Below are 20,554 nucleotides of genomic sequence, written 5' to 3' on the forward strand. Positions count from 1 at the left end.
TCTCTCATTGGAAATGACTCGGAGCTCATCCAACAGTTTTTATATAACCGGAGTTGGGGACACATTTAGCTTCTTCCTTGAAGAAGTCAGGAACTATTTCAGAGTTTTAGCAACTTCTAATTAGAGTTTTTCTTTTTCTTGTCCTCTCCTTCACCATCACACAGCCTCAGTTATTACAAGGATGATGACTACGGTGAACCAGATGCTACGTATTATTTCTGTCCGCCCTTTGTTAAGACTAATTGAAGATATAAGTCAAGAGCACCCAATAAAAAACTGCAGTCAATGAGTGGGATTGAACTTATATGTAGTGCAGCATAACGTAGAATAGACAATAAGAGAGCACGGAGTATTATCAGAGTATGATAGGTTATGTCTTTTTAGCTCTGCTGACTCTTTGTTGCTTTGTGTTACAGGGTGCATACAAAGGATCAAACTGCTTATCTCTACAAAACAGAGGGTCCTATAAATAGGATACATGCTCTAGAAGTTGCCTCTGAGATAATTGAATATTATTTTCAGGAATGATTAAGTTGACCTATCCAGTGGGCTAATTATTTCTTGCAGGCCAGAGGAGAACTTGTTTAATAGAATTTTAATGCTGTGAATAAGTTGAAATAAAGCAGCCAATCTTCAAGACGTCCTCTAAGAAAACATGGATGGAAACATGAGTAATGCTTATAATTAGAGTTTGGTTCAGGAAACGATAATATATTCATTTAATAGTCTTTGCAATGTTGTATCATTTCAGTAATCGAAGTCCAGCACTCTCTCATAATGACTTTATACAGAGACTCATGCACACTAAGGTAAGAGTACGTTATGGCAAAATGAGTGTAGCAGCAAAGTTATTGGTGCAATAGTCCCCAGCATGTGTGTGTGTAAATGGTGTGGAAAACTGGAGAAAATTCAGACATGCACTGGGAGAACAGGCAAACTCCACACAATGGTTCAACATAATGATCCGACATGGTATTTTCTGGCTTTGAGGTTCTTTCAATCAAAAAATTGTGATTTTTGAAAATGTATAATCTAAAAATTAGCTGCAAAAGTAGAAGCTGGCATATCAGTTATGTACTGCAATTTGTTTTTGTTTGTCTCCAAGCATAATGTCAATTATCCCCATGAGAATATTTTAAAGTTTTGAAGCAGCCCAATCTGTTCAGGAATAGAAAAAAAAAAACGCAATTTATGGTTTCATCTCGTTAATTTCCCTTTAAAGATTTAATGCTGTGGATTAGTTAGTGGTTAGTTGTTGAATTAGTTAGCTGTGTTACAACTAGGCACGTTCGATATTAGTTTTTTGACGATATCCGATATACCAATAATGTCAACACAAAATTTTCAATTTCCGATATTAAGCGATACCGATATATACAAAGACCCCCTCCCCACCAACCTAATTTTAGGTCACATTATATATAACTCCATGGAAAAAACATGTTAAGGCTACTCTTAAAGCTGCTGTCCGGAGTTTCTGAGAAACGTCTCAATGTCCCGCCCTAAACAACCTCACTTCCTCCCACTGCCTCTCCCAATCTACCAGAAGCCACGCCTCTACTTTTCTGCACTTGCATCGCGGAACATAACAAGGTTGCATCGGGTCGCATTGATATAGCTCTATGGGTGAGGTAAGAGCCAAAATCATATTTACCTGTTTGCTGTTGTGACGCGCGGCCTTGTTTCAGTTTCGCATCCACTTTGATTGACAGTCTCAAAAACACAAAGTCAAAGCCTATTGGCTGGGCGCACTCGGCAATTGTTTCCATTTGTATATGGGTCTACAGAATGAAGGAAGGACTTATATATATTAATATATACGAATGACCACCGGCAGTAGATCACAGTAAAAGACTAGTTAGGTATTTTTTCGCTTTTCAAAAAAGTCATACATGAACATAGATTTCTCAGAAACTCCAAAAATCAGCTTAAACTAATATGGATGTGACAAACACTACATTTAATTTTGCCAATAATATCGCCAAACTCTAGCTTCAATGTGTGTAAGAATGTATTTTTTCTGGAAATAATGTTTCTTGGGGTCAATCTGAAACCAGTACAACAGGAGGGTATACTTTTATGAAACAAGGTATACTGCTACTGTATATACGGTACGCAAGGTTTATTTATCCTGAATTAAGCAAAAATGTAAAAAAAGTGTGGTAATGGGTTGGACTGGAGTTAGACTAAAAGTGTAACACAGATCTGATTGATTAAATGTATGTTATATTCCTTAAAGGCACACTGTGTAACTTTTGGCCACTAGAGGCGCGAGACCAGAAACTTTCACGTCAAGTGCCCTTAGTGGCCACAAGCGTCGCAGCACTGATGCAAAAATCAACAGTCAGTCAGTCGGGCCAGCCTCCCTTGTCTTTTGATTGTGCATGTAGACAGTAGTTGACCTGTAACTTCAGGATAAAGATTGGCTCTAAGTGCTGGGTCGGGCTGGGCTGGACTTGATTTCTTCATTTGTGCATTCAACATTACATGATGATATTTGAACATGAGCACCTTAAATAATGTATATTGGTGTATTTGTGTGTGTTCATGTCACTAGTCCTCGTAATCCCAGGCTACACAACCGTGTCTTTCTGTATTTTACTTTGGAACTATTTGATTGTCCTTCTTGTCTCCCGTGGAGACTTTCATCAGAGAAAATCTCTCGATTAAACATAGTTTTAATTCACCGTCAGACATAGCCAGGAGAAGTGCGAACAATACAAAGACCTTCAACTGAACAACAAAAAGTTGTTTTGCACACAATTACACTTGGGGTTTACCTTTGTGTGACAAGATCTGCTGTTTTGAGAAGCAGTAAAATTGAAAGATGTGTGTGCACACGCTGTAAATGAGTTGTGAGGAGGTGAGACTGACAGCTGCAGTGAAGACGAAGTGTGAACACTAATTAAACTTAACATCTGCTAGAAGCAGAGACACTGGTAGCCATCAACACTAAAATCACATCATCGGCTATTGGAAAGCACAGTCTTATTGTCATAATTCATAAACCATTATACATTTGTTGATTGATTGGAAGGGAAAAATAACTCATCCCACGCACTGCATCTCGCTTCCTCCAGCGCACTCGTAAGTAAAGCTTCTTACATACTGTGGGCCTTTGTCAGGTAATGTCTCAGTTTATTAGTCCTTACATGAACTATAAACCCAAATTTTGTTTATGATGAGGGACGTAAGGGTATTGTTGATATTTCACAGGGGAAGCATTATGTGCACTTCATAATATTGGCTGCTCAGCACATTCAATATTCTTGTCCAGTCCAGACTTGTTTTTTTATGACAGCACAGGGCTTTAGGATGCTGTAAGTCAGGGTTTCATTTCTGAGCACCACAGTGTGTGTGAGAGAGTGTGTGCGAGTGCGTACCTAGATTAATGACCATTTGTGTAAGAAACGATACCGACTAGTGTTTTACACAAACAACTTCTTGTTTTGTGACGATATAGGGAAATGCCTGAAGATGGGAACATGACTTCTGCTGCCCTCTGTTAGTCCCTCCGTCCCTCTCTCTCTTCATCATCCATCGCTCCTGTTCACCTGTGCCACCTCACTAATGATTGCTCAGCGACTGTGAGGCTGCCATGCATCATTTACCATGGGCTCTGGAGACGTGGCAGAGGAGAGCCGAAACAAGGCGAGAGCCAGAAAGAGACATTCTCTTTCTCAAACAGGAAAGCTGGAAAACAGTCATACCATTCCCGCTGGGAGAGACTGTGAATAGGAGTTGACTGAGGTGAAGCAACCTGGAGCAACATAAAGGGAGATGGTGAAAGTGGGATGGAGGGGACTAGATGGGTTGCTTTATTAATCAGAGCCTTGATCTGTTGGGAAATACAGACAGCTCTGGTTGGAAATGACTCTAGAGATGCTACTACTACAGCTTTGGTGCAAGAGGAGGTAATGGTTGAGGCTGGTTTCATATGTGTTGGCCATTACCTGACCATTATAAGATTGGTACATACCAGGGTTGGGGTCAATTACAATTTTAAATTACAATTATGTGTTCAATTATCCATTTTCAATTACAACTCAATTATGTTTACGTTGACCTGCGTTTTTTCCAATTCCAATATCCATCCATCTATCCATCCATCCATTTTTTGACCCACTTGTTCCTGTTTTCAGGGTCGTGGGGGTCTGCTGGTGCCTATGTCCAGTTCTCTTTGGGCGTTAGGGTACACCCTGGACAGGGTGCCAGTCCATCACAGGGCAACACACAGACAGACAAACACTCCCATTCACTCCTAGGGGCAATTTAGAGAGTCCAATCAACCTAATGGTCATGTTTTTGGATTGTGGGAGGAAGCCAGAGTACCAGGAGGAAACCTACGCAGCACAGGGAGAGCATGCAAACTCCACACAATTCCAATAAACATTATTATTTTTCTCCTGAATGTCAATTACAATTATACGTTCTCAATAACTAAAATTCAATTACAATTAGGGATTAATCGTAAGGCAGTTAAAAATCGATTCATAGGTATCACGGTTGATATCGATTTTCTGACAATTGAATCGCAGTACTTTTTTTAACCAGCAGTGTTGGCAGCGGGCGGAGTCTGTTAATACTTTCTTTCTGGCTGCCTTCTACTCTTAAATATGTTAATAAATGATTCATTACCCCTTTAGCACCGAAAGAATATCTGTAATATTACTTGAATATCTGTAAAAGTCACATTTTTCTATTAGCTCTGTCTGCTAGCATAGCATCTCTTCTTCACTGCAAGATATCTGCATGCCAACCGACCACTGGGTTACCAGCGCCCTCTGCTGGTCCAAACAAAAATGACGTAAATCAGTGCAATGATGGTCCAATTGTTAAGGCACAAAATACATTTTCAGTTGCATTTTTAAAAGAAAAAGAACTATTATGCAGTTTTGCATTGTTTATTATAGAACCAGAATTTAAATTAATAGGCTTCATTTTCATTTGTATTATTCCTTTATTTATTTAATTCAAGATTTATTTTTAGTTAAATTGCATTGTTTTGAATAGTTTATCAAGGAATTCTTTTGACAATGAAAAATAAAAGGAAAATAATACAGTATTTTCTAGTTTTTTTCCTAAAAAAAAAATTTGTCTACAGTCCCATTTTGTAAATGAAAAAATCGTGAGAGAATCGTATCGTGAACCCAGTATCGTGAATCAAATCGTATCGGGAGCTTAGTGAATCGTTACATCCCTAATTACAATTATTCAGAATGATTGAGCCTTTAATAAATAACCCCATAAAACGTAACCTTCCTCTAACTTTCTGTTAGCATCTCTTATGAGTCGATTTTTACCCATGTCTTAAATCAGCTGTAAAATGCTCAAAAAATATGATCAATCATCTAATTTGTGTCTTATCTCTTGGTTACCTTGTTAGGCTTCCTAATCAATGAAAATATAGACATTCATATTTTAGGTGTGAGCGTCCAAGTCTTTTTTTCTGTCAGTATACCCCTAGATTAAAACTTGTAAAATGATCCTCGAGAGAACCAACAGGTAAACTTGATCTGAAACATATTTTAATAATTGTTAACTATATACAGTATGTGTATAAGCCCTAGAACTATAACATGGTTGGTTCCACAGTTTTGTATTTGCATAATTGACCCCGACCCTGGTATGTACCGCTGGTATATAAACATTAGCCACACTATTGGCTGTATATAGATTTTTTTAATCGAATTTTCTTTCAAAATGATGCAAAAAGGGCAAAAGACGCACACAGCGTTGGTTTTGTTGACGAATAATCATTGTCATAGTTTTAATCAACATGACTTTTTAACCTAATCTTAACCTAAAACATGACAAAAAAAAAGATAAAATGGAGAGACTTAATTCTCACTTTCATCAATGATGGAAATCCTCTTGAAGGCTAGTTTTAAAAGGAGCTAATTTTACCATGCGTGTGGGAGGATGATCCTCCCACAGGCAGCATGAATAAATATAATGTTAAAGTTCAGCTTAAAAAAATTAATAAATCAAAAAATCGTTCTGAGATTTGGCAACGATACAGTGGCACCAAAACCAAATATAAATCTAATTGAATTATCAATAATTAACTGTGCGTTTTAGAAAAAAGAGCTAACTGACAGTGACTGAACACTGCTATCACCAGAAAAAACAACAGAAAATGTTAAATGTGAGAGGAAACATCTGTCATTAAGCAGTGTTGAATTTACATCCTAAAAAATGATGCAGTTGTACTTGAAAACACATTACAACAGGATTCAGCCCCTATTAAAGGTTTAAGTTTTCACAGGCTGAGGTAAAGGGGGAAAAAAAAAACAACACTCAGGCTAAGTGACATTTTTCCACAGCCTGAACTTGCTTTATTATTAGGTGACTGACTAGACGACCAATCACGGAGCTGACCCTGAAGTACAGCCAACCTGTGCTCATCTTATTATCCCATAAAAAGCTCAGATGTGGGTGTGCTTTGTTTGCCTGTGCACAATCTGCTGTCATAGCAATATCACCTCCATTCTGGGGGTGTCAGCCAATGCTGACAGGTTTGCTGGGGGGGGGAGGTGGAGTGAGGTGGGAAGATGGGCAGATGCAAAATTGTAGCATCTCACTCATGATGACGATGATGATAATTGCACTTGAAAACGATTATACATTTCAGGTCTGTTTTTAAGTGAAATTAAATATGGATTCCTCCACTTATAATAGATGCACTCCATCAGGGTTGTGCTGTGCACTCTGAGTGCAGTGCCAAATAACATTAGATGCCATGATATGGATAATCAATGTATTGATGAGGTGGGATTAATTACAGGGGCATTCAAGAGTTTGTCTCGTTTCTAACTCGTATTTTACTGTAACCTTTGTGCACCTCGCTGTGGAGCTTACTTCCCCTTTAAAGAATGCAAATCCTTCTGTGGTTACGAGTCAAATGTATGCAGAGTAGTCCGTTGAGCTCAAATCCCTACAAGCCTCAAATCAGGAAGTGGAGCTTGTTGTGCATTGAATATGAAGGTCATTCATACAATGTGACAAACAGTAGAAATACAGAATTGAATGCATGCTTCACAGTTCCGTCGTAAAACTTTGCTCACAATTTGACAAAAATATCAAATTGTTTGTTCCTGTAGCTCTATCTATCTAGTATTTGTTTGTAAAATTGCTTTTCCTCTTATGTTTGCCAATGACACGTCGTTTGTTATTCACGAGAATTTGGACAGTTTGATAACACAAGCAAATTATGAATTATCTAATATATCCAAGTGGTTCTCTTAGTATACATAAAACTAACTATGATTTTTAGCACCAAAAACCTTAGCCTCAGTCAAAATGATGTGGATTTGCTAGTTGATGGAGTCAAGATTAACATAGTAGATAAAACCACATTTTTAGGAGTCACTATTTGATTTTCTTTGTGTATCTGACAGTTGGTTAAATAGAAACGTCCCCACTGACTTGATTACTGTACCAGGATATACATGCTACAGGAGAGATAGGCCCAAGAAAAGAAAAGAGGAGGTGGTGTTTTAATCTATTTTAAGGAACATTTTAAGACTTTAGAGCTTGAAATAAATGTGAATTTGGAGTGCCTAGGTTTGAATATAATTCTCTACCCAAATATGAAGCTGAGTATAGTTGTAATTTATAATCTCCCATCTCATGATGTGAATTTGTACAGAAATTTTGCCTCATATCTAATGACTGCATTTAACTTTGATTATTGCTTTTCTTTTTGTAATATTTTGTGCAGTGCATACATTTCCTCCTTACTTTCTTAATATTTCTGTTACTTCTAACCAAGCCTCCTGTCGACAGGTGTATCACTCTTGTATGATGAATATAGTTTCATTTTTCCACACCTTATCTATTGTAATATGACTTGGGGCAATACCTGTCAATCTTATTTAAACAAGGTTTTCCTAATTCAAAGGAAATTCCTAAGAATGTTCGATTCCTTGGATAGATTGTGTTCATCTGGTCCTCTGTTTAGAACCCTTCTAAGAACCCCAAAAACATAGTATTTGAGGTTTATTTTCCCAAACTCGCCTGTTTTCCAGAGTTTTAGCCTCTGAAAAGTCACTTTCTGAGCAACTCTACACAAACAGGCTGATTTGCGGCCTACTTATGCATATTCACGAGTGGGCGTCTCAACATGACTTCCTCCCCCCCGCATAGTGACACAGGGCCAGAGGACGGCCCGCCCTCCTCCCACCCACTCCATAGCCGAGCTTGTGCTGCTCTATAAACACAAGACAGAGCGTGGGGGATGCTAAAATGCTCACCGTCGTGGGCGTGTCTGTTTATATGTCAATCACGGCAGTGAGTTTCCTGGAGGCGCGGATTCTCCAGCTCAGTGCTGCGTCAAATTCGTCATCAAAGTGGGATCGCGCCCTGCAGTAATCACCCTCTAACTAACGATTGAGGGAATCAATGAAAAAAAGACTTTGAACATGTGTATGAAGCCCAAATAGCACTTTTATGATGTTTAAAGCACAGAAAAGGTCGGTTTAGCTTAACATGGGCCCTTTAACCAACAGATTTTAAAAAGATTCAGGCCCATCACTTTGGAACGATTTACCTCAAACTCTGAAATCCATATCAACTTTGCTCTTTTAAAAAACATTTTCAGATGTTGTTAATTTTTGGGAAAGCCAAATTAATACATTTCTTTTGTATTCATCTGTTTATGAGACATACCGGTCAAGTATCCCGTTTTGGCCGGGAAACTTCCGTATTTTACCCCTCTTTCCCACCATCTTCCTGTATTACTATTTTCCCGTAAATATCCCGTATTTTAACGTAATAATAATTAAAAGATGCCTTACTAAACTGAACGGCGTCACTAGCACCGCGAGAACTGCCACCCAAAATGGCCTGGCTTGGTGGCAGTTCTCGCGAGATTAGTGCAGACAGCAACAAACCCGGAAACAACTCAGAACAGAGATGATGAATGAAGACGTTCTGGCGAAAAGAAACAAAGAACTTGTGTAAATACGTTGTAAAATATGACAGAGAGTTTACTTTCATAAAGAGCAGCAGGATGGGACACAGTTACACGTTCTGTTAGCTTAACAACTGAGATTTTAGCGTCTACCACAGAGGAAGGAACCCCGTAAGTCACCATGAAAAATCAGCCAATCACAAGCGTCACAAATATGCACTGCTTTAAAAAAGTGTCAAAGAATGTAAAGTCTGTAATAAACGTGTCTAATAAGTCATTAGTGAATACCAGAGGACCACATGAGTGAGTATGAGAAACTAAAAGAAAATATGTAATAAAATAAAATGTAAATGTATAACTTAAAGACAAGCAATGTGAAATAAACAGTAAATATGCAATGTGTTGACTTGTATATGAACTGTAAGTATATTAAATAAACACATGTGCTTCATATACACATTTATGTTGCTATTTAGGTTGTTTCATAATTTAGGAATTAGAGCTGGGAGATATATCGAGATTTAAGATGTATCAAGTTTTCTATTTTGGCGATATAGAAAACTATAATATTTCATATATATATGTATATATATAAACAATAGCTTATTATGTATCAAAATACTAGATTTAGGAGTTGCTGTTTTTCTTCTTTGCTTCTCAGAACAGCATGTAAAGCTCAGTTAGATGGATTTCTGAGTGCACATATTGTGCAGCTGTTAATAAAGGTTGACCTACCAGATTTTAATAACATAATTGTATTGGTTGACAGGTGGGTATTTAGATTTCTTATACACCTATTTTAAAATACAAGGGATACTGGAGCTTAGTTGGGCGGGTGGGACGGATCGTAGTGGGCGCCAGAAAATTTCCCTTATTTTCAAATCCAAAACTTGACAGGTACGTTACAAGACCCTGTGGTCTACTTAACCTCTACTAACAGTTACGTTATGATTGTTTGATGGATTTTCAAAAATAAAAATGTGCAAAGAAATACATTTAAAAATGAATGAATAAATGTGTGTGATGTGTTTTTTTTTTAGTTGTGTTATGATCTATTTTGCAAAAAGTGGAAACGTATATATGACAGTTATATTAAAACACACAAGAACTGCATATTAGAAGTATACTTTCTCCTTTTGTCCTCCTTAGAGAAGAAAATCACCAGTGTTGAAGACACAGACAGAAGGTGGAGAGAACATGGGGTGAGGTCATAACCTCAGATGCAATTGATGAACAAGTATCACGCCTGCTTATTGGAGGCAGACAGAGGTCGGAAAGGTGGGCATTTGAAGAGGTAGACACACCTGCTCCTCTCATTGCTATTTAAGGGCTTACTAGACGAGGTGTTAGTCCTTATCCTGTCATATTTTCTGTGTTCAGCCCTCAAAGCAGCTCCCTCTATGAGGAAGAGAGACAAAAGAACAATCATACAACTAAAAGTGTGCACAGGTTGGCTCGTGGTTGCTCACACTCCCTTTGGAGGGCACGCACAGCCTTTCATCTCTGCTCCCCTCCGCTGTATCTGCCGTCTCATCTCCCTGCTTTATGTTCTGCTTTCTGAGCACAGTTCAAACGCTGGGGACCAGTTTAAATAACGGAGGTTCCCACTGCAGTGCTTCGGTGAAGCAGAGCATATTGAAACATAAAAAGCTCCAGCTTTTGCTGAGTACAAGTATTATCCATTCTCCTTCAATGCGTCTCATAAAGGAAGGCTTCTTTTATTATGAAATAATCACATGCTTCTTTGTTGCAGATCAGGGTTTTTAATGCTTGATACTGTCACAACCTAATTGCAAGAAGAAAAAGAATGGTCAAAGCTGAACATGATAAAACTCAGGACATTTAACAGACAGATTGTGACCAGCGGTCGGTAAAGTGAATGGCACGGTTACCTCTTTATCAAAGCTCCTGTTAGAGGATGTAATATACTGGCTGAGGATTAAATGAACAAATGTAAGGATGTGAGTTGAACAAAGGAAAAGTCAGACCATCTTCAAACCGACATCTTGCAGGAAGTTAAAGGTTAGAAGTTCAGGGATGGAAAAATAATTAACTAGGGACTTGTGGCTATATGGGTGGTACCCAAAACTACTATGTGCACATATGTTGGCACACTTTATTCAATTGCATCACACAGTTTATAACTCATATAGAGATAGAAATAAGCACTGTGTTACAGTTTGTTTTGTACTGCAATAGAGGGATAAACACAACATTTGGGAGGTAGTTAAAATGTTATGAAAGTTCAGTGTAGGCTGCAGCTTTCCAATTACAACAATGCACGAATCAATAAAAGAAAAAAAAAAAAGCTAACCAAAATGAAAGGAAGGAGGATGTACCTGGGTCGATAGACTTTCAGGTAACTGACAGGAAACAGGAGTTGTGTGTGTCTGTGTGTGTACGTTTGTGCGCAGGCTAAGAAGCGTATACTGAACATTTGTGCTGCACGTGTACATTGAGAACGTGGCAGTCTATACTTCTCTCATGTTGACTATTGACTGCCTTGACTCTCCTACAGGAAGCCGTTTTCTGGAGAACAGGGACAGCTCCTGCCTGCAACCACGCTTCAAATTCCATCAATCAACAGGGAGAGGAGAAAAAGACAAGGAAAAATCCCCAGATGACAAAAGCAAAGTAAAAGTAAAAAATCAAAAGGATTTCGTCCAGGAAAACTATTCTGTAAATAAACGCATGGATTATTTAATCAATAACACTAGCTCTTTAATTATATGCTTCGACAAATACAATTATATGGATCGGTCAGGATGACATAATCAGCTCATTATTGTCCAGATTACTTAATTACGTAATACATGTAATGAGATACTTAGAATACAGACTGTGGTAGTGACATTCTGAGTAGGTTTTATTTGTTCTAAGAGCATTGCGTTTATGTGTTTCGTGCGTTTGTAGTGAGAGTCCTACCTGGTAGACAAGGGCAGTGCGTTGGTTGAAATTAGATTAGACAATCACAAACGTCCCAATAAGGGCTCATGCATAATTCAGCACAGTTGCTTAGTTTTCATAATTACTTAATGAATTCCCCTTTCTAAAGAGATAGGCCGGTGCTAATCCTCCAGCCTCCCCTGGGGCTTCCTGGGACTTCCATAGATGTCATATCCCATGATGCACTACCACAAACAACAGAGTTGTGCAGACAATGAACAAGGTTTCCTCAGAAACACTACTTACTATAATCATAACCATAAAAACATGTACACCTAACTAATTTTACGTAGGTCCTTAATGTGTTACCGTCCTATACAACCATCCTGACCCCTCATAGCACGGACTCACAACCTTTCAAGGTTGAATCCTGTAAATGGCAAAGTGTGGCTTCAGTGGATTGAATCTATTGGTCATTCACATGACAGATAATTGATTAGATCACAATCTGGATCGTTTGGAGGCTAAGTCAACTGTTTGAACTGATTGTTGTGCTCCGTATCTCTGCTTTTTGTCAAAGTACATTATTCTTTTCAAATAATCTATAGTACCTACCGTTTGGTAATATGTTTATCTGACAATTTTACTCCAATAGAAGCTTTTCTTTTCTTAGAATAGTTTTTGTAGGTGAATATTAATTATTAACTATTTTTCCCAAAGTGCTCTCTAGCTGTGTTTCCATTAGCCTTGGAAATGCGCAAAAACTAAATAGCGCAAGAAAAAAAAATGGGTTAAGTAAACAACTGAATTTAGAAAAAAATAAAAATAATAATAATAATAGTAATGGCTTGGATTTATATAGCGCTTTTTTCGAGGAGACTCAAAGCGCGTACAGAAACCATTCATTCACACCATTCATACCGGTGGTGGTAAGCTACAATGTAGCTTACCACCACTTACGGAAGCCTTTCGTACATCCATCACCAACATTCATGCATAATTCTTACCCAGTCATACGAGGCAATGTGGGTAAAGTGCGTTGCCCAAGGACACAACAACAATGACTCAGATAGAGCAAGATTCGAACCCCTAACCCTTCGGTTTTTGGCCAACCCGCTCCACCACTGAGTCACGGTATATACATTGCAAAAGCACAATGGAAATACTTTTTACGCAATACATTACGAGACGTGATGTACCTGGGCACATGACCACTTCTCTCCAAGGAAAGTATTAGGGCCACAGAAGAAAAAAAAAATGGAGGCAAAAAAAAGACTAAAAACCACATGCACTTCACAAAACAAAATCGAAAATCAAAGTCAAGATTTTTTTTTGGATGTAATAATAGAAAAAAAAGTCAAAAATATCGTAGGTAAATTTTTTTTGTATAACATTTGTATAACAACAATTTGTATAACATCATAAACTTACTTACAGCAGTGTGCAGATCCCCATTGCTCTGCTTTCTCAGTGGAAAAAAAAAATGTAAACATGGATTTTCGACTTTTTTCAAAGTGCATGACAATTTTTTTTATTTTTTTTCACCTCAGATATTTTTTGTTGGGCATGTTTTCAAAGAGAACCTGTGGTAATAAAACCTATTGGAAACAAGAGTTTAGATGGTTGTTCTAGATACCGTGAAGCCCAAGGGATGAGGCATTTCTCACAGAACTTAAGTAAATCTGTTGGTTTCATCTGACAGCTAACATAAGAGGGATATTAAAATGTCAGGCACATCCCGTTTCATCATATATTCAAATAAACAAACAATAAACAAAAACAGTTCAAATATAAAAAGTACGAAGAAAAGTTACACAATAAATTGAATAATAAAAACACAAGCCCCACCTATAAATACTAAAACCAGTGGACTCTGCAATCTGTGGTGAGTAGTTTGGGAGTATAGTGAATAAAGAGGTATAGTGAGCATTGAGTAGGTATACTAGCTAGCATAGCAAAGATTTAATTGTTCTTTGGACATTTTTTTGCATAGTCGGTGTGTCTTAACTTCTCCAGGAGCCCAGCTCATAATCAAGGTATTTTTTAATTGTCCCCCCTAGTGGTAATAGTGGTAAGTCAGCCAAACCTGGGGTTTAGTTCATCTTTAAAGGAGAGGAGCCACTTTAAACTGGCCATTTTTTGCAGTGAAAAAATAAAAATTAGAAGTTAACTGGTGTTTAAAACTGGTGCACTTGGTAACTCATGACCGCTGTGCAGAACTGGTAATCATCAGAATGATTTCAGACCACTGTGGTTCTGTTTCTGGGGTCTGTCGGCCAGCACAGACAGATACCTGATGGATGGACCAGGATAACGGGATATGGGGGGGGAGTAGCCGACTGCTCTGGCCACCCTCTAAATTCAAACACCACTCAAGGCACTTATTGCAAGTTTCACTCTTTATGAGATTAATGAACAATGAACAAATGTTACTCTGAACAACTTTATAGCATTTTATGCCATTGTATAGCAGAATGAGCAACACGCCACCCCGCTGTGGTCTTGCTTACTGTCGCTGAGGGGGCGGGGCTTCACTGTAGCTCTGATGCTGCCAAAGACCTTATATCGACGCAAGATAAATAGTCACAGGTGGTCACAGAGCAAACAATGATTGGTTACTGAGCCACAGGGGAGGGGCAATGGACTCCTGGCCTGGACTTTAGTGAGAAGGAAAACTCTCATTAATAGATATTAATAAATAATGTTCGCAGTCATGAGGCCCACCTCATGAATTCCTTTTAGAGGTTAAGGTTAATGTAAAGTTTAATGAACCTGACACTGGACTCCATGTGGACCAGGATATACTTATTTGCTGATGAATGAACATACGAAAACATAGCAACATTTATTAAATCACACCTCTACAACCATTGGGGTAAAGGTAGAGAACATCTATTATTAGAACCATGTTGACCCGATATTAGCAGGACAGCTTTCTTTGTTCTCATTTGAAAAATCTCCTGTCACCTGTTAGGCAGTAATTAGTAATTATCTGCAGAGGAAATCATTTGCAAACAAATTAATTAAATGTCCATGCGAGAGAGAAAATTGCTGTGGTTGAGACTATGCATCTACTTTGTACAAATGGATCGGTCACCCGCTGTCTCCCCTCAGCAGGACTAAAGTGACTGCGAGGGAGTGAGATAGGAAGGAGAGGCAGAGGATGACCAAACATAGATTAGAAAGACTCCAATCAATCAATAATTTGACTCTGGGCTACATTCATGTTGATAATTAGCCAATCAGAGCAGGCTGAGCAATGGGAGTTTGCCAGTCAGGTGCCTGGAGGACCTCAGGGGACCTGAATGGTCTCTTCCCTTCATTAACTCTATCGTCCTTTCCGCTTGTTCGTTTGATCCTGTGAGCAGCCAGGGCTGCTGGGTAATTCTATCTCCAGTCCATGAGGTGACCCTACGCCGCAGGGCTGCAGGAACAGAGGATACAACATTTCTTTTTAACCTCTTTGACTCTCTTTTTCACTATGTTCTGGACAAAAAAAATAATTCCTTTTGCTAGGTCTTTGGTGGTGGGGTCGCGTTGAAAAGTCTAAATATCACAACCTTTTTAACTGTCTCTTGACCTTCCATCATGTTTTTAGATATGAAGGTCACTTCATTAAAGTGGAGCTCCTCTGTTCTCTATTGTCATCTATTTTCACTCATGGTCAGTCATTGTGTGTTGAAATGAAATTTCTTTCCATCACACAATCTTTATGGAGACTTTATTGCAGTTCTTCACTGATTGCTCATATTTATTTACAACTCATGCCATTATGATGAATAGACAAATGCAGAGAGCATAAAAAGGCAATGCATGTCTCCTGTTAGCTCATTAAAACCTACTGCAACACGTTTTTTTTCGTTTAATCTCAGAATGTTTTATTCTCCTCTCCTTATGACTGCAAATTAAAAACTCCCACGATTCTCTTTTCACTAGAATTGTCAAAAACATTCACTTTTCATTTTCCAGAAATGAGAATGAAATAACCCAAAAACCCGCTGGGTGCGTCACACTGAGATACACTCGTTTGTGAGTGTCAAAATCTCAAGTCGTGCTTTAATATGGGTTGTGCAGAGATGCTTGTATGACAGAAATCAACCAAACTTCTCTCTCACACACACACACACACACACACACTGACAGTGAAACCAATGATTTCACATCATTGCTTTGCACATGGCCATTAAAGCTGAGTTACAATGTGATTATTGCCTGTGACAAATGAAGAGGTTATATTCAATCTATTAAACACCTCATAGCTTTTGATAGGAGACATATATGATCAGTTAAGGCGCTTCAGGCAGAGAGGGACTGTTTTCTCCATCACTGCCTGTTTCCTGTCTTTAATTGTCTCTCTTCCAGTTTAGTGAAAAATAGACATCTTTATATACTTGAGAAATATGGAAAGGAGAGAATATTGTGACAACCAATCAGTAGTTCTTAATAATATAGCTTTATCTTAACTTAATTTATTTAACACCCCTATTATCCTCAAATATTACTAACACATTTTACCCTTGGGGTCAATTTGACCCCAAGGATGTTTTCAGAAAATTGTTGACCAAGTTTTTGCGTCAGGCATTTTGTTAATTATTTGAATACAGTAATAACTCCTTGGTAATGAAATGTTGACCTGTTCCCTAGCGCCACCATCGTGCTGAACTTTTGAATTAGAATTATTATATATTGAATAGTTTTCATCCAAATCTCAACAACATTAATGACCACAAGAGTATGAACCTTATTGGTTGTGGTAATGAAATGACCATTCCTGCAAGGGTATCATCAAACTTTCAGTTTTAGAGTTAGTATATCTTGAAAATCTTTCATCCAAATCTTTTCTCACATGGGGTGCACATTCATGACACTCACAGAATTGACTGGTGTGGGTGTCCCCCCACTTTCCTCTCATAAACACATTTATTTCCTTATTTTTATATTCTTTTTGTAATATTTGGGGTAATTCACTCTAAAGTCCTCTGGCTCAGGCTCATTCTCCTCTATGTCACTTTCCCTGTGAAAGAGCTGTTACAATACCTCATTGACAGTAACCCTTTTCCTAGAGGACATTTTCTAGAGAGAGAGAGAGAGAGTGTGTGCAGATTGCAATACACATAGAGCACACGAGACAGACAAGTTTTACACAGCTAAAACAGCTTGGGGTCAAAGAGGAACACCGATGCGTGCAATATGTGTTCAGCACATTGAAAAAATATCATCATGATAATTTTATGCTTAATCAATTGTACCCATCAAATGATGAAAAGTCATGAAATATGAAGCAAAAATAAAAAAGTCAACTATTATTTTTTGAACGCTAAACACTGAATGGGGTCAAATTGACCCCCAAGGATAATAGGAGGGTTAACCAATTATGGATTCTTTAGTTTTTGAAATGCCACAAAATAATCTCTCACTTGCAATGAGACTTACACTAGATTTTTGAAAGATGCGGAGGATAATCACATTATTTTTAAATGAGTGTGAATGCATTAAGAGTGAAAGTGTCCCTTTAACATAGAGTCACAGATGACAGCTGCACTATGCCTCACTGAGTCGCTTTGGTTACTGTCAGATTGTTGGAAGCAAAGCAATGATTGTCACCTTTAATCTCTCTGAACCACATGCACTCACACAGGAATACAAAAAACTCCCATCGCTCCCTGCAGGATGGGGGTTTTTCTGCTCTACATCCTTGCGTGTCTGATTCCTATCCTGTCTGCTGGAGATTGGGACTATTGCGGGTGGGGGGGAGACCAAGAAAACAGGCAGTAAGTAAACTAGTCTGTCACTCCCTAGGCCCCCCCCCCGTCCTTTCTCTTAGGCTTGCAAACCCAAAGTGCTGCTGTCATCCCACCTCATCCCGGCCAGGCCTAAACTGGCTCCTGCGGGGCATGCTTTAATGACTTCCTCCTCTCTTCCCCTCCTTGTGCATTTGGGCATGGCTGCCTTCTGAAAGAAACCAGGGGTGGTGTTTGAGGGATTAGCATATCAGGGACACGAGATTAGTGCCTCTGTGGTGTGTGCATACTGACAGGGGGAGGTAATGAGAAAAAAAAAGACCACCGTTACCCCAGATCAAATCCCAACCCATGCTTTGACAGTGGGAGTTCTGATAGAACCACAGACAGAGAGGCGGGACATCTTTATCGACAATTTACAGGTAGATGAAGTAATCATGTTTTCTTTCCTTTGCACGCACAACAGCAGTTAGGAATCAATGAGATTTTTTAAGAGCAGGAAACTAAATAAATGCGATAGAAGAAATTACCGCAAGGAAAAATGATGAAAAGTCCTTTATAGCACATTATTATTTTGGGGTTTTTCTCCAAGAAAACTTCACAGTTTCTTTTCTAATATAAACCTGAAATCACTTCTTTCCATCTTCTCCTAAAGCTTCCAACTGGTGTGAGTGGTTTTGGCCTTTATCCAGCTGATCCAGCACAGCCCACCACCACCTACTGAGTATCCCAGGCTCAGTATCTGTGTGATACGAGTCTCTGACCGCTGGTGCCCTGTCTCTGCCGCAGGGCCACGGTGCTCCTTACCCCCATGGATTTTTCATTTGTGGATGTTGCAGAATCAATGCACTGTTTTTGCCTTTTCTGTCCAAGATGGTGCATCAGCACTTTCTCCCACCACTACTTTCCCTTCCTTTCCTTTCTGAGTGAATGCTATTTGAGTCTTTTAACCTATTCATTGCATCAGCTGGAAATATTTTTGTTAGTAGTCATATACATTTTATTGAAAGGTTATACGGTTATTTCATTGCATTATAGTTGTGTTATAATACAGAATTATTGTGGAGAGGCAGAAACTGACTGTGTAGGTAGCAAATTTAAGCGTTTCATGGAGTTTCATGTCCTAAGTACTGTCCACATTGGTAAATTATAGCCATTGATGTCAACAGACCAGCAGCCTACATCTAACTACAGCAGTGAATGATATCCTTCAAAGAACACATAGATCATGTACTCAATGGGCAGGTAAAATGCTGACCGACACCCAAATTAGAACTTCAGACATGTTCACTTAGGACAGTGTTGACAACAATAAAAATCACAACAGTTAACAGGAATAGAAGATATAGCAGAGGCAGCATCACTAACTCTGAAATCAGCAATAATCAACGCGGGAGACTTGTAGGTGTGCATGTGCTTGCTCTATCTCTATTCTTTCTAGGATCATTGATTTAAAGCAGATTAACCTTATCTTATTTTATATAGAGGTGTGTTTCCACTGACCAATTCACGACCCTGGAGCTGGTCTTATTCTGGCGTTGGTCTGGACATAGACCAGGGAATAGAAAGTAGGGCAGTAGTCCCTCTGACACAATAAAGTGTTTGAACTGTTCTTTAAAGCACAGCATGGGCCAAATACAGAGCTTTGCTTCTCCACCTGTTTCTCAGTAGGATTAAAGATTTTGCTCGCTTTGACTTTTTTTCCTCCATCATTATATAAAGTGCCCCACCTACAAAGTCTCTCACTTTGGTAGAAGTTCTTGCATTTCGCCATGACAAAGGAGATGTAACATTATCTCACCAAGCTTTGCCACAGCTTCACTGTTCACAATGGAAGTGACTTTTCTCTCGTGCATCTTGTGTTCAGCTGTTCACCACTGGGGAAAACCCATAATGAGTTGCATTTTGCATTTCTATGGCACCAGAGTGGAGTTTTAAAAATGTATAAACCCGCCTCTTACTAAACGTAGAACTCCACTACGAGATGCTGCAGCTCACTTAACAGATGACAATCCAACATAAGATAGGAAATAATTGCATTCCCATCACACTCCCTGACAAACACTCCCAACAGACATTTGGGTCAGTTAATTGGAATTTTCCTTGGTGCCAACGAAGCATCCAGTAAGTCAGTGTGTTTCACTTGGCCGCTGTTCATACAGAGTTGGAATAAGAAGTACAAATCTCCCTCTCTGTTCTAATTACTCTAATTACTAGTCTCCTCAGACGGTTTGAGAGGCAGATTTAAGATGAATATAGCATACATGAACGCTGTATAAAAATTACATTTTACTTTTATATAAAGTATATTGCGGCTGATTATTTCAGCATTGTGGACTCTTCATTTTCCATTGCTGTATTGGTTTCTCATCCCCTTGACAGTATATAACTTTTAGGCACATATGGCATCATCCATTAGAGCTGACAGCAATACCAACAGTACACAGTGACCTTTTTTATGCAGTAATAGAAAAATACTGAACCACAAAGAGAAATGTCGGTGAGAAATACTCCTCTCTGTACAAAAGGTTATGGTTTACTGGTTGGTATACATCACTGGAGAGGACATACACACAGCTTCTTTGCACAGCATGATTCTGTGCAGGTACAGATTGAATTCCAAGGTGTATAAATACATTAACATTTACGCTAGGGTGATATTCTGAAAATAATTTGTCATTCCTCTTGTTTTAATTCTGCTTTTGGTCTCTGAGGTGAGGTCTCTGTCACTAATCGTAACTTTTCATCACGCTCACTGTCTTCCACACAGGCACTAGTATGGACTATTTGCACATCTCAAGCGACCCTTTCATCATGTAGGTTTGTCATGTCCGAGCAGTTATGCAGGAGCATGAAAACATCAGTGTCCAGCATAGTTTCCACATTTCTCCTCTAACTGCTAGGGGAAGCGTTAAGGGCAGGCAGAAAGACGTGCACTTCTAGTTTCACCTCCTCATTCTGCCTTCTCCATCGCATATTAAATCCCACCCACTCCCTTGGAAAGTCGAGGTGC

Source organism: Gouania willdenowi, chromosome 15 (assembly GCF_900634775.1).
Source record: "Gouania willdenowi chromosome 15, fGouWil2.1, whole genome shotgun sequence".
In the NCBI taxonomy this organism is placed as follows: domain Eukaryota; kingdom Metazoa; phylum Chordata; class Actinopteri; order Blenniiformes; family Gobiesocidae; genus Gouania; species Gouania willdenowi.